This window comes from Hyperolius riggenbachi, chromosome 12, assembly GCF_040937935.1.
Source record: "Hyperolius riggenbachi isolate aHypRig1 chromosome 12, aHypRig1.pri, whole genome shotgun sequence".
NCBI lineage: Eukaryota > Metazoa > Chordata > Amphibia > Anura > Hyperoliidae > Hyperolius > Hyperolius riggenbachi.
This window is the reverse complement of record NC_090657.1, coordinates 187,935,317-187,948,107: the sequence shown is the minus strand read 5'-3', so window position 1 is coordinate 187,948,107 and position 12,791 is coordinate 187,935,317. Positions and strand designations below refer to the sequence as shown.

At 46.1% G+C, this 12,791-nt stretch overlaps 1 protein-coding gene across 7 annotated transcripts in view; it reads right to left on the bottom strand.

Annotated features, from left to right (window-relative positions):
* Positions 1-12,791, bottom strand: part of SPO11 (SPO11 initiator of meiotic double strand breaks) — a 693,959-nt gene that overhangs the window by 516,637 nt on the left and 164,531 nt on the right. For 4 of the 7 annotated variants that reach the window (XM_068263148.1, XM_068263149.1, XM_068263154.1 and 1 more), the window contains exon 1: positions 10,170-10,282. The exons of 2 other annotated variants lie outside the window; for them this stretch is intronic. The gene's annotated coding sequence lies outside the window, so the exon portion shown is untranslated. Of the gene's footprint in view, positions 1-10,169; positions 10,284-12,791 lie in introns of those variants that run through there. One more of the 7 variants, XM_068263157.1, reaches the window with a different exon arrangement.

Sequence of the window (12,791 nt, the reverse complement as noted above, 5' to 3'; positions counted from 1 at the left end):
CCTAAACGCCCACTTCCTGAGGCCTAACCCTAAAACCCCCTTCCTGATGCCTAACCCTAAAACCACCTTCCTGATGCCTAACCCTAAAAATATCTTCCTGATGCCTAACCCTAAAACTCTTCTTCCTTTTACTGATGCCTAACCCTAAAACTCTTCTTCCTTTTACTGATGCCTAACCCTAAAACCTATAGCCTATAGACACACCTTTCTTAGCAGCCTAGAATTCACCCTCTGTGAACCTACCCCCCCCCCTCCCCGCCAAACCACCCGTCCTAGGTAGCTACAAGTGTCCCTTAGTATTAGGTAGCCAGAGGTATCCTCAGTATTAAAGCGGAATAACACAGCATTTCTTTGCTCTAAAAAAAATTATTTACAGCATATTATATACAACCAGCATTTTTTTTTTACTACACCAGCATTCAAAGGGTTACACACAGCCAGGGCTGGAAAGTTCAGTGCAGAGAAATGTGGACGCATCTGAAGTATAGATTATGTTATCTTGTGTTTACTTAATTGTATCAAGTGAGGAATGTGACATTCTCTGACTGTGAAGATGGACACAGACAGAGAAGCAGAGCTGGAACCCACAAGAGCGCTTTTCAGAGCATTTAGGGAGTGCTTGAAAACGCTAGCGATTTCCAAAAACGCTCAGCTAATGTTAAAGGATGTGCCAACTTCCACTGGAGCGTTTGTGATTCCCAAAATCGCAAGCGCAGGACATGCAGCATTTTGTTAGCGTTCGCGCTTCAATGTAAAGTATATACCCGTATTTTTGGGAATATAAGACGCTCCGGCATATAAGACGCACCTAGGTTTAGGGGGCAAAAATCAGAGAAAAAAAAAAAAGCTAATCCTAGGTGCGTCATTGGTGCAGGGACGTCTTATGGACCTTTTCTCCCTAAACTACACTGCCCATCTACACCACACTGACCTAAGCTAAACTGCCCATCTATACCACACCACACTTCACTTCACTTACCCCTGCTGCCCCCACTACACTACACTTCACTAACTAACCCCTGCTGCTGTAACCACCTACTTCACTACACTACACTAACCAACGCGTTCTGCCACCACCAAATAAACTACACTAGCTAAACCCTGATGAAACATCTCACCTGATCCTGTCGCCACGATCCTCTCCTCCCCCATCTGGCTTTCTTCATCAGAGGGCGCCCATCATTCAGGATGCAGGTCTTCAGGGTCCAAGCTGCGGCACTCCTCTTCAGCTGCAGTCCCTTCTCTTCATCCCAGGACGTCTTGTCATGCATTGTGAACGTCTTCAGAGCCCCAGCTGCCCGCGGTCCTCTTCGCTGCAGTCTTAGCATAGACTGCAGCCTTGCCATATACATGTGCTGCCGCCGCCATCTTTCCTAGTTACGGCGTCCTCACCAGACGTTCTCCCTAGTTACAGCGTCCTTCCCCGACGTCCTCGATAGTTACAGCGTCCTTCCCCGACGTCCTCGATAGTTACAGCGTCCTTCCCCGACGTCCTTCCTAGTTACAGTGCCCTCTGCTGGTTGATCTGCGGCGCATATGTGCGCGTAACATCAGAGGCACTGTAACTAGGAAGGACTTCTGGGGAGCGCATGATGACAGAGGGCACTGTAACTAGGAAGGATGGCGGCTGCAGTCTATAGGAAGACTGTAGCGAAGAGGACCGCGGGCAGCTAGGGCTCTGAAGACCTTCACAATGAATGACAAGATGTCCTGGGATGAAGAGAGCCAGACGAGGAGGAGAGGATCGCAGCGACAGGATCCGATAAGTATATTCCGGAGCCACATTTACCGCATCCTTGAAATATAAGACGCACCCACATTTCCCCCTCATTTTTGGGGAAGAAAAAGTGCGTCTTATATTCCGAAAAATACGGTAATCACTGGCGTAATCGCTCATCAAAACCTGCACGGATCAAATTTGCTAGTGTTTTAAAGTTAATGTACACTAACAAAATTAAAAATAAATGAAAGGATCAATGAGACTTTAAAACGCTAATCTGCACACAACCGCTGGCAAATTGTTTACACTTTCTAAATCGCTCCCTAAAACGCTCATGAAATCGCTTACAAACTGCTCATACAAAATGCTAGCGATTGCGATTAGCGATAGCGTTTTGTAGTGGGCTCCAGCCCTGAAAGCATGTCTGCCTTCAATACATAATGAATAAAACCAGTTATTAATAAAATGCAAAGTCAGCTCACAAAGCAAAAAAATGTACTTTTGGGAACGTATAATTTCTAAATGAATAATTATACTTCTGCACAAATGCAAATATGATAACCATATGGCATATAAAAAGTAGGAAAACATGTTTTTATTGAATATTAGCTAGAGGTGCCCCCAAGTATTAGGTAGCTAGAGAGGAACCTCAGTAGTAAGTAATCGCTAGAGAACAGAGGTGCCAGCAGGATAAAAAGTAATAAAGGTTTTAAAATTTGCTAGGAGGCAGGGGTGGACTTACCTCCGATTAGCAGACACGATAAACTGTCTGAATTAAATAAACACATTTATTATTGGTACCCCAAAAGATGCAACGTGTTTCACAGGCACAGCCCGCCCCATCATCAGTAGCACAAATAGTGCCTCTGTAGACAGATCTGCTATTCGTGCTACTGATAAGCTGCTGCTTGTTCCCTGACTTATTGCCTGATGGGGTGGGCTGTGCCTGCGAAACGCGTTGCATCTTTTGGGGTAGCAATAATAAATTTGTTTATGTAATTCAGACAGTTTATCGTGTCTGCTTTCCGGAGGTAAGTCCACCACTGCCTCCCAGCAAATTTTAAAACCTTTATTACTTTTATCCTGCTGGCGCCTCTGTTCTCTAGCAAGTACACTGTGTCCACCCCTGATGGAGGGGTGACCTACCCCTATTCTTCCTATGTACAGAGAGCGACATCTTAATCCTGAGTGAGGACATAAACAAGTATTTACCTTACTAAACAGCCCGTCAGCTCTGATCGCTGGCTGGCAGGCTGATCGCTGGAGTCCTTCATGCGCAGTGACGGAATCTGGCACTTGTGCAAGCATGAGCTCCCGTCTAATCTCGCTCCTCGCGAGATGACGCAATATGGCGGCGTGTAGGAACAACAGAGCCACTCTGCGGCTGCCAATCTGCGTTAGGCGGTCGCAGAGTGGTTAATTTTCAAAGTGAAAAATTTCGCTTAGACAGGCCTGACCCCCGATATTTATTAGGCCCCTGAATTTCTGCTTTGGATGCCCAATAGCCGATATTTGCATTAGCTTCTATGGGGTTCCCAAATCGTCCATTAACCGCAGGTGCCCAAATTTCATGCTCCCATTTAAAATTAATCCAAAGCGAGAGAAAACTTGCTTCAGACTAGATATTTACCTATGTAGAGAAAACGTTCTGGATCCCATACAGCCTTCCCGGTCTTCTCTCCATGCCCTCATTTTACTACCCCTTCCTTCCCCATTAAATTTACACACCCTCGGCACTTGCGCATTTGTACTGTACATGTGCAGTCCTGGACTCATGCTTGCCCAATACAGATCCGCTCATCTTTGGAAGTAGGAACAATGGGATGTAATAAGGACCGGGAAGTGGAATCCAGGGTCTTCCCTCTACATAGTCAAGTATCTAACTTTTTTACCCCGGCTGCAAGCTCAATTTATTGTAAAATTGGGTATCCTAAATAGAGATTGCCCAAACAGTTCGCCAGCGGACAGTTCCCAGTGAATATCCGCTGTTCACGTTCTCGGTGAACTGTGAACATATGGTGTGTTTGACCCGCCCCCTATTCATCATCATGGAGCCAAACTTTGACCCCTTACCTCACAGTCAGCAGACAAATGTCAGCCAATCAGCTAGAACCCCCTAGTGCCCCCCCCCCACCCCCCTATCGCAAAGCAGTAGCGGTGGCCATATTGGATTAATTCTCTGCTGGCTGCTGACTGTTAGTGAGAGCAGGATCAGACTTCCTGCAGATACAGTGGAGGAAATAATTATTTGACCCCTCACTGATTTTGTAAGTTTGTCCAATGACAAAGAAATGAAAAGTCTCAGCACAGTATCATTTCAATGGTAGGTTTATTTTAACAGTGGCAGATAGCACATCAAAAGGAAAATCGAAAAAATAACCTTAAATAAAAGATAGCAACTGATTTGCATTTCATTGAGTGAAATAAGTTTTTGAACCCTCTAACAATAAAAGACTTAATACTTAGTGGAAAAACCCTTGTTTGCAAGCACAGAGGTCAAACGTTTCTTGTAATTGATGACCAAGTTTGCACACATTTTAGGAGGAATGTTGGTCCACTCCTCTTTGCAGATCATCTCTAAAACCCTAAGGTTTCGAGGCTGTCTCTGTGCAACTCTGAGCTTGAGCTCCATCCATAGGTTTTCTATTGGATTAAGGTCCGGAGACTGACTAGGCCACTCCATGACCTTAATGTGCTTCTTCTTGAGACACTCCTTTGTTGCCTTTTGCTGTATGTTTTGGGTCATTGTCGTGCTGGAACACCCATCCACGACCCATTTTCAGTTTCCTGGCAGAGGGAAGGAGGTTGTCGTTCAGGATTTCACGATACATGGCTCCGTCCATTTTCCCGTTAATGCGATTAAGTTGTCCTGTGCCCTTAGCAGAAAAACACCCCCAAAGCAAAATGTTTCCACCCCCATGCTTGACGGTGGGGACGGTGTTTTGGGGGTCATAGGCAGCATTTTTCTTCCTCCAAACACAGCGAGTTGAGTTAATGCCAAAGAGCTTTATTTTGGTCTCATCAGACCACAGCACCTTCTCCCAGTCACTCACAGAATCATTCAGGTGTTCGTTGGCAAACTTCAGTAGGGCCTGCACATGTGCCTTCTTGAGCAGGGGGACCTTGCGAGCCCTGCAGGATTTTAATCCATTGCGGTGTAATGTGTTTCCAATGGTTTTCTTGGTGACTGTGGTCCCTGCTAATTTGAGGTCATTCACTAACTCCTCCCGTGTAGTTCTAGGATGCTTTTTCACCTTTCTCAGAACCATTGACACCCCACGAGGTGAGATCTTGCGTGGAGCCCCAGAGCGAGGTCGATTGATGGTCATTTTGTACTCCTTCCATTTTCGAACAATCGCACCAACAGTTGTCACCTTCTCTCCCAGCTTCTTGCTAATGGTTTTGTAGCCCATTCCAGCCTTGTGCAGGTCTACAATTTTGTCTCTGACATCCTTGGACAGCTCTTTGGTCTTTCCCATGTTGGAGAGTTTGGAGTCTGCTTGATTGATTGATTCTGTGGACAGGGGTCTTTTATACAGGTGACTAGTTAAGACAGGTGTCCTTAATGAGGGTGACTAATTGAGTAGAAGTGTCTAACCACTCTGTGGGAGCCAGAACTCTTAATGGTTGGTAGGGGTTCAAAAACTTATTTCACTCAATAAAATGCAAATCAGTTGCTATCTTTTATTTAAGGTTATTTTTTCGATTTTCCTTTTGATGTGCTATCTGCCACTGTTAAAATAAACCTAAAATTGAAATAATACTGTTCTGAGACTTTTCATTTCTTTGTCATTGAACAAACTTACAAAATCAGTGAGGGGTCAAATAATTATTTCCTCCACTGTAGGTAGGGAACGCATTAGCTAGGCCTGTGTTCTTGTTCCTCACTTGCTGTGAAAGCACCCCAAACAGCCCTTTTGAGGGCTAGCACGTCTGCCTCCTGTGTTTTTTTTTCGTGTGCGACACTCCACAGCCCACTGACTGCCAGAGCTTTGTGCACACTACTGTTATTGTTGCTACATTAAGTTACAGCACAGTACCACTAGTGCATGATTTGTAGGAATGTAATGTGATTTCTGCCCTTTGGGGATTAAAACCCGACTTTGCGTTAACTCCATAATTTTTGGTAGGACTCTTTGCATGGATCCCCCTCCAGCATGCCACAGTCTGGGTGTTAGACACCTTGAAACAACTTTTCCATCACTTTTGTGGCCAGAAACAGTCTTTGTCTGCCCATCGAAGTCTATGGCGGTTCGCATGTTCGCGAACATTTGCAGAAGTTCGCGTTTGCTCTTCGCGAATTTTATGTTTGCGACATCTCTAATCCTGAAAAATATATTACATTCTGCGATATGTCATGCAGTGTTTTTTTTTGCTATGCCATTGCCACTTTTGACACAAACCGCAAGGCTCCTGGTAACAGGAGATCGATCTCGCTGTGGAGAAACATTGTTCCACTACTTCAGAATTATTTTATGTAACTCAACCACATTGGACAGTTCTTGACTCTGAAATGGCCTTTTTCACCCTACCATCTCCTGTCCTACTGGCCCTTTTCACCCTACCATCTCCTATCCTACTGGCCCTTTTCACCCTGCCATCTCCTGTCCTACTTTTGCCAATGGAGGAGGTCGGAAGGACTGAAGGCATGGAGCATTTTTTATACTAAAGCAGCCTATATCGCACCTTCCTAATTTTGGAAGCTTATAGGTGAGAACTGGGTAGAGCATGTGCCTCTGTAAAGACACACCTCATCACTAGACGAAAACACATAGCCACAGAGAAATACAGCCAGGGTCGGACTGGGACACTGGGGGCCCACCAAAGAAATTTCAAGCTGGGGCCCACACATCCCATGATTGTGGTGAAAAAAGGGCGTGACCATGCACCGGAAGGTGGGCGTGGTCATGATGTATTATGGACAGGGCCAAATGTACATGATCTTAGCAGCATTGTAATTCAGAGACACTGCTGCCCAGTAACACTTTGCATAGAGTCCCCTCCTTCAATATAAAGTAATGTCCTATTTTGCAGAGGTTGCGACCGCAGAGGTTGCGACCGCATCGGGGCCCTTGGGCCAAAGGGGCCCCGAAGGGCCCTCCCTCAACTACAGTATTGCCTCTCTATTGGTCCTGTGCTCATAATAATCACTTCTATGGATACTTTGAATAGAGGTAATCATTAACGAGCTGCTCCCCATCCCCTTCTTGCACCTCTGACACTGTAGTTGCCATTGGCAGGTTTTGGTGCGTCGTATCAATTGTTATGTAGAGTGCTTGGGGGGCCCCATTGTAAAATTTGCATCAAGGCCTACAGCTCCTTAGCTACGCCACTGCTCTCAGCATGAGTGATTACAGTCACAGCACTGAGAAGAGAATTTTTGTGCTGCAGGCAGCAATTGGAGCTTTGTCAGACAAGGAAGGGGGGGGGGGGGCACCCGAGACCTGGAGGCGGGGCCCACCGAGGGAAAAAACTGTACTACTGTGGCCCAGTCTGACCCTGAATACAGCAGACAGTATTACATACTATTGATAGGAATGGGGTGAGGGTATTAGTCTGACATACTGTCCACACTAACGGAGCATTGGGGGGGGGGGGGGGTTAGTTGTAAAGCCTGAGAAACAAGTTGAGGAAAAAAGACATAGCATTGTCTACAGCTAACATGAACACAACACAACTTTAAGTGATCCTTTGGATTCCGCATCGCTTGTATGCTGCATAGGTAAACCTTTTAGCCCCTAGGGATATATGTGAATTGCTTCCTAGAAACAGCTGGGTAATGAACTAAAAACTTACTTTGCAGTGGAACATCTCCACCATTAATTTGGAATGTCCCTAGGTTTAGGCCCAGCTTTGTGTTGGCGATAGGGTTAAACATGTGCTGCGTTACTGTGGCCCACGCGTGGCGTACAACCCTGTCATCATGACTCCAAGGGCGTCTAAACAAACCGTGCGGCCGGCGCAATGGAAAATAATGTTTACATGTTTACAAGCGGACCACACATGGAGATTTGACTTGAAAGCCTTTATTTGTTTTATGATCGGGGGGCAAGGAGAGATAATGGACCCTACATCAATCCATTACAGAAACGCATTAGACGGTTTGAAGAGCTTGACTCCAGCAACCCATCTATCTGCGGGAAAAAAACCTTTAAATACAACTTTATTGTCGGATGTATAGGTCAACACAAAAGTTGTCTGTATTGAATATATGAGGATAGATTTAATTATTCTATTTATAATATTCTGACTAAAAAAATGTATTAGGAAAATAAGAAATATTACAAATGGACGTTTCTTTTATTTTTTTGTAGCTCCACCTACTGGTTCTGCTGCCAAGATTTTCAAGATGAAACATGTCTTCCATTATGTACATAGGCAATACGTTTTTAACATCACACTGGATGAAACTCAAGTGATTGACCAATAACAGAAGCTGGACATTTTAATTCTCCTTTGAAAATGCAATTTTTCAGGCTGCCGCATTGATTTTTTGTGGCCCATAAAATCAAAGTACCTGAATCAGTGAGAAAATCTCCAACTGTCGAGACCTGATTTTATTTAAATAGTCCTCTTGGGCAGAGGGAGGAGCTTGAGCAATTATTGTACCTTCCCTCCTAACCCAAAACATCAGAACAGGTGAAGTAAAGGAGCTGTTCGCAAGGCTGGGAGAGGGCAGAAAGAACACTACTAGTGAGGTGGCGGAAAGTAGTTTTGGAAACAGGCACACAGGTCACATGACCAGAATTTATGGGTCTGCGACTCTGCTTTCCTGGCTGCAATACACAGAATCCTTCTGCAGGCTGGCTGTAATCATGCTGGCAGAGAAGGCAGCAGGACGGACAGAGCTACATCCTGCCTGTGTGTGCTCTTCCTCTCCCTATCTTCTGCATGTAAGTATAACTACCGAAATAATACACTGTACCTGTAAGGAAAAAAGTGCCCCTGGGGGTACTTACCTTGGGAGGGGAAAGCCTCTGGATCCTAAAGAGGCATCCCCCTACCTAAGTAGAGGCGATCCAGCCCTGGCACACCTCGAAAATCCACTGACAAGGCTGTATGTAGGTGCAGTAGCGGCTGCAGCACACGGCAGAATGTACATCTGTGCTCCTGCACAGGCACAGCACTAGCATCTTCTTGGGCTCTGGGCGAGTCAAGTCATCTGCTCAGTAGAGCAGACCCGATTGGGCTCAGCTATTTTTGCCGGAGCCCAAGGGAAGCTGGTACTGTGCCTGCACAGGAGTGCAGATGTAAATATTGCAGTATGTTTGGGAGAGCCATTGCTGGAACAAGAAGGCACAGAAGGTTGGGGGAAGTCTCATTAGGATCTAGAGCAGGCATGGGCAAACTTGGCCCTCCAGCTGTTAAGGAATCCCACAATGCATTTGCCTTTATGAGTCATGACTGTGGCTGTCAGACTCCTGCAATGCATTGTGGGACTTGTAGTTCCTTAACAGCTGGCGGGCCAAGTTTGCCCATGCCTGATCTAGAGGCTTCCCCCTCCTGAGGAAAGTATCTAGTGGGGCACTTTTTCCCTTAAAGGGACACTGTAGGGGGGTCAGGGGAAAATGAGTTGAAGTTACCCGATGCTTCTAATGATCCCCCGCAGACATCCTGTGCCCGCGCAGCCACTCCCCAATGCTCCTACTCCGCCTCTGGTTCACTTGTGGAATTTCAGACTTTAAAGTCTGAAAACCACTGCGCCTGCGTTCCCGTGTCCTCGATCCTGCTGATGGCACCCTGAGCATATTGCACAGGCCCAGTTTAGGTTGTGCCTGCACCGTGCACTACTGGTGACATCGGCGGGAACGAGGACACAGCAAGGCAGGCGCAGTGGGTTTCAGACTTTAAAGTCTGAAATTCCAGAAGTGAACCGGAGGCGGGGCCGGAGCATCAGTGAATGGCTGCGTGGGCACAGGATGTCTGTGGGGGACCATTACAAGCCCCGGGTAACTTCAACTCATTTTCCCCCGACCCCGTACAGTATCCCTTTAAGCTAGGTCTACACGCTCCGATGTGCCTTATCAATCGAGCCGCTACTGCGGCTCGATTGATAAGATCCGACAGGTCTGATCTTGCTGCCGCCGATTCCCTGCTCGTTCCCCACGAGGGGACAATGGCAGGGAATCGAGCGGAAGATAAGCGGCGCGGGGGACGAGCGAGGGATCGAATCCGATGCACGCGCAGGCGAGCGGGGATGTGGCGGGTACACGCGGGGATGCGAAAGAGTCGATCCGGCGGCTAATCGAGCCGCCGGATCGCGATTCGTCTAGATGGGGCTTAACAGGTTTACTTTAAGGACTAGAGTGATAAGATAGCACGACCAGGGCCATATGCAATTCACTTTTTCTCCTAATTGATATTTTCAAAATTGTCAATAATATGCCATTCAAACCACCAGCAAGCAAACAAGTAATCCAAATAATTCTGACAGTACTTTTTCACCTACTTTTGGGTACTTTTTCCATTGCAAAGTGCTGAAAAGTTATTTTAAATTGAAGATGAAAAATGACCTCCTAGGAGAAATCTGAGGATCTGATTTTCAAAAGCACTTAGTGAAGGGCAGTTGCTCCATCCAACTGACAAAAAAAAGTGTAGGATGAGCAGGGAGGCTGGCCAGCATCTTTCTATATATATTTTTCAGACAGTGTCTTTATAAAGAATAAAGGCCATGCTGAGAATCCCCTATTGAGAGCTGGACTAGCCCAAAAGCTGTCACTTCTGTCAGATTTTTACTACCTACTGTAAGTGACAGCAACATAGGAGAAAAGTAATTTATGGCTCATTTTACTCTAGAAAAAATTTACTTCTTATTTGTATGTGTTTACATTTAAAATGTTACACTTTTTCGCAATAGTGGTCCTTTAGTGAATTAACACTTAAAATACTGATCAATGTTTGGTGATAAGCAAACCTCCCAACTTTTTGAGATGAGACAGACGGTCACTTTAAGACACCCCCCTAATCATGCCCCCGCCACACATGCCACTAAAAAGTCATAAGAAAAAGATGTCATTTTTAGAATTCAACCACACTGGTCCTTTCTATCAGTAGTAGTTTTTCTTCATGTTAACATTTGAAATTATGAAAAATATCAGCTTAAAGAGGAACTGTAACATGAAAAGATCCCCTGGGGGGTACTCACCTCGGGTGGGGGAAGCCTCCGGATCCTAATGAGGCTTCCCACGCCGTCCTCCATCCGTCAGGGCCCTCTGTGGAGTCCGGGCAGTGGTGACGTCAATATTTACCTTCCTGGCTCCTGCGCAGGCGCTCTGACGGCTGTCGGCTCCGAACTACATGGAAATACCCGATCGCCGTCGGGTCTGCTCTACTGCGCAGGCGCAAGTTTCCTGCGCCTGCGCAGTAGAGCGGACCCGAATGAGATCGGGTATTTCCGTGTAGTTCGGAACGGAAAGCCGCCACAGCGCCCCCGCTGGAGCCAGCAAAGGTAAATATTGAACTGACAGTCGGCACAGTCGCCGGCTGTTCGGAGGGCTGCGGTGAGACCCCCGTGGGACAGAGGACGGCGTGGGAAGCCTCATTAGGATCCGGAGGCTTCCCCCACCCGAGGTGAGTACCCCCCAGGGGATGTTTTTAATGTTACAGAGTCTCTTTAAAGGGGTTCTGTAGCATGTTAAAAAACAGACAAATTGACACTTCCCTGGGGCTTCTATCGCCCCTCTGCCGTCCTCCTACGATCCACCGTTCCCCGCCACCAGCACTGGTCAATTATTTGTCTAACAAGATAAATAGTGCACACTCCCGCTCGCGTCTCTGGGAGCTTACTGCGCAGGCGCAGTTGCGTTAGATGGCAGCGGGGAACGGAGGATCGTAGGAGGACAGCGCGGGACATGACAGCTACAGGGGGCCGATAGAAGCCCCAGGTAAGTGTCAGTTTATTTTTTGTTTTTTTACATGCCACAGAACCCCTTTAAAGAATGGTGATAAAGTTTGGAGTCAAACATTTTTTGTAAAAAAATGTATATATTTGTACATCAGTCCTGCAAGAGTGACACGTGAGGAAGAAAGAGTGACGGAGAGATTTTGTTTCCAAAGAGGGACAGTCCCTCCAAATAAGGAACAGTTGGGAGCTATGGATACGTTTATAAGTTTCACTTGCTTTATCGCTAGCATGATCTTAGTTTGGCGGATGCAAAAGCAGCCCCATCACACAGAACCCACTATTAACTCCATTAGATCACGGAACCACGTGCATCATTTTTACAATAATTATCTATAAATGATTTAGTCAGTGTTTGCCCATTGTAAAATCTTTCCTCTCCCCGATTTACATTCTGACATTTGTCACATGGTGACATTTTTACTGCTGGCAGGTGATGTCAGTGGAAAGAGATGCGGCTTGCTTTTTTGGCAGTTGGAAACAGCTGTTATTTCCCACAATGCAACAAGGCTCCCACAGTGTGATGTCAGAACCATGGTCCAGTCATCACACTGTAGGAGGGGTTTCACCACAAAATCAGCCATACAGAGCCCCCTGGTGATCAATTGAGAAAAGGTTTAGATTTCTCCTGGGAAAGGGGGTATCAGCTACTGATTGGGATGAAGTTCTATTCTTGGTTACAATTCTCTTTAAGCTGTAGAAGTCTTATTTACCATATGAAAGCCATGCCAGTTATCGGAGTACAATGTTTTATTTGTTATTGGAAGCTGCAAAAGCACATTAATGTCTCAGAACCTCTTTGGGGAAGTGGATACAGATAGTAATTTGTGTACAAATGCTGCAGGTCCTGTTTGTTCACAGCACTGAAACATTAGACAAACGTTTACAAAATTCCCTTCGCTGACCGCTTGAAGGACTGCAGCGGGCAAATAACGTCTGGAGAAACAATAAGAGCATGGTTCTGTTTATGGGAAGAGGACTGTATTTCAGCACTTTGCATCAGACTGGCGCAGAGGGAGAGCGAGCAGTTTACACAGGCCCAGTAATTGTTAGTCTTTGCTACGTGAACACGCCATAATGTAATGTTCATAATGTATACTCAACAAAACAAATAAATAGCCACGAGGAAATGATTCCAATAAAAAGACTGGGTGCCTTGCGGAGTTTCCC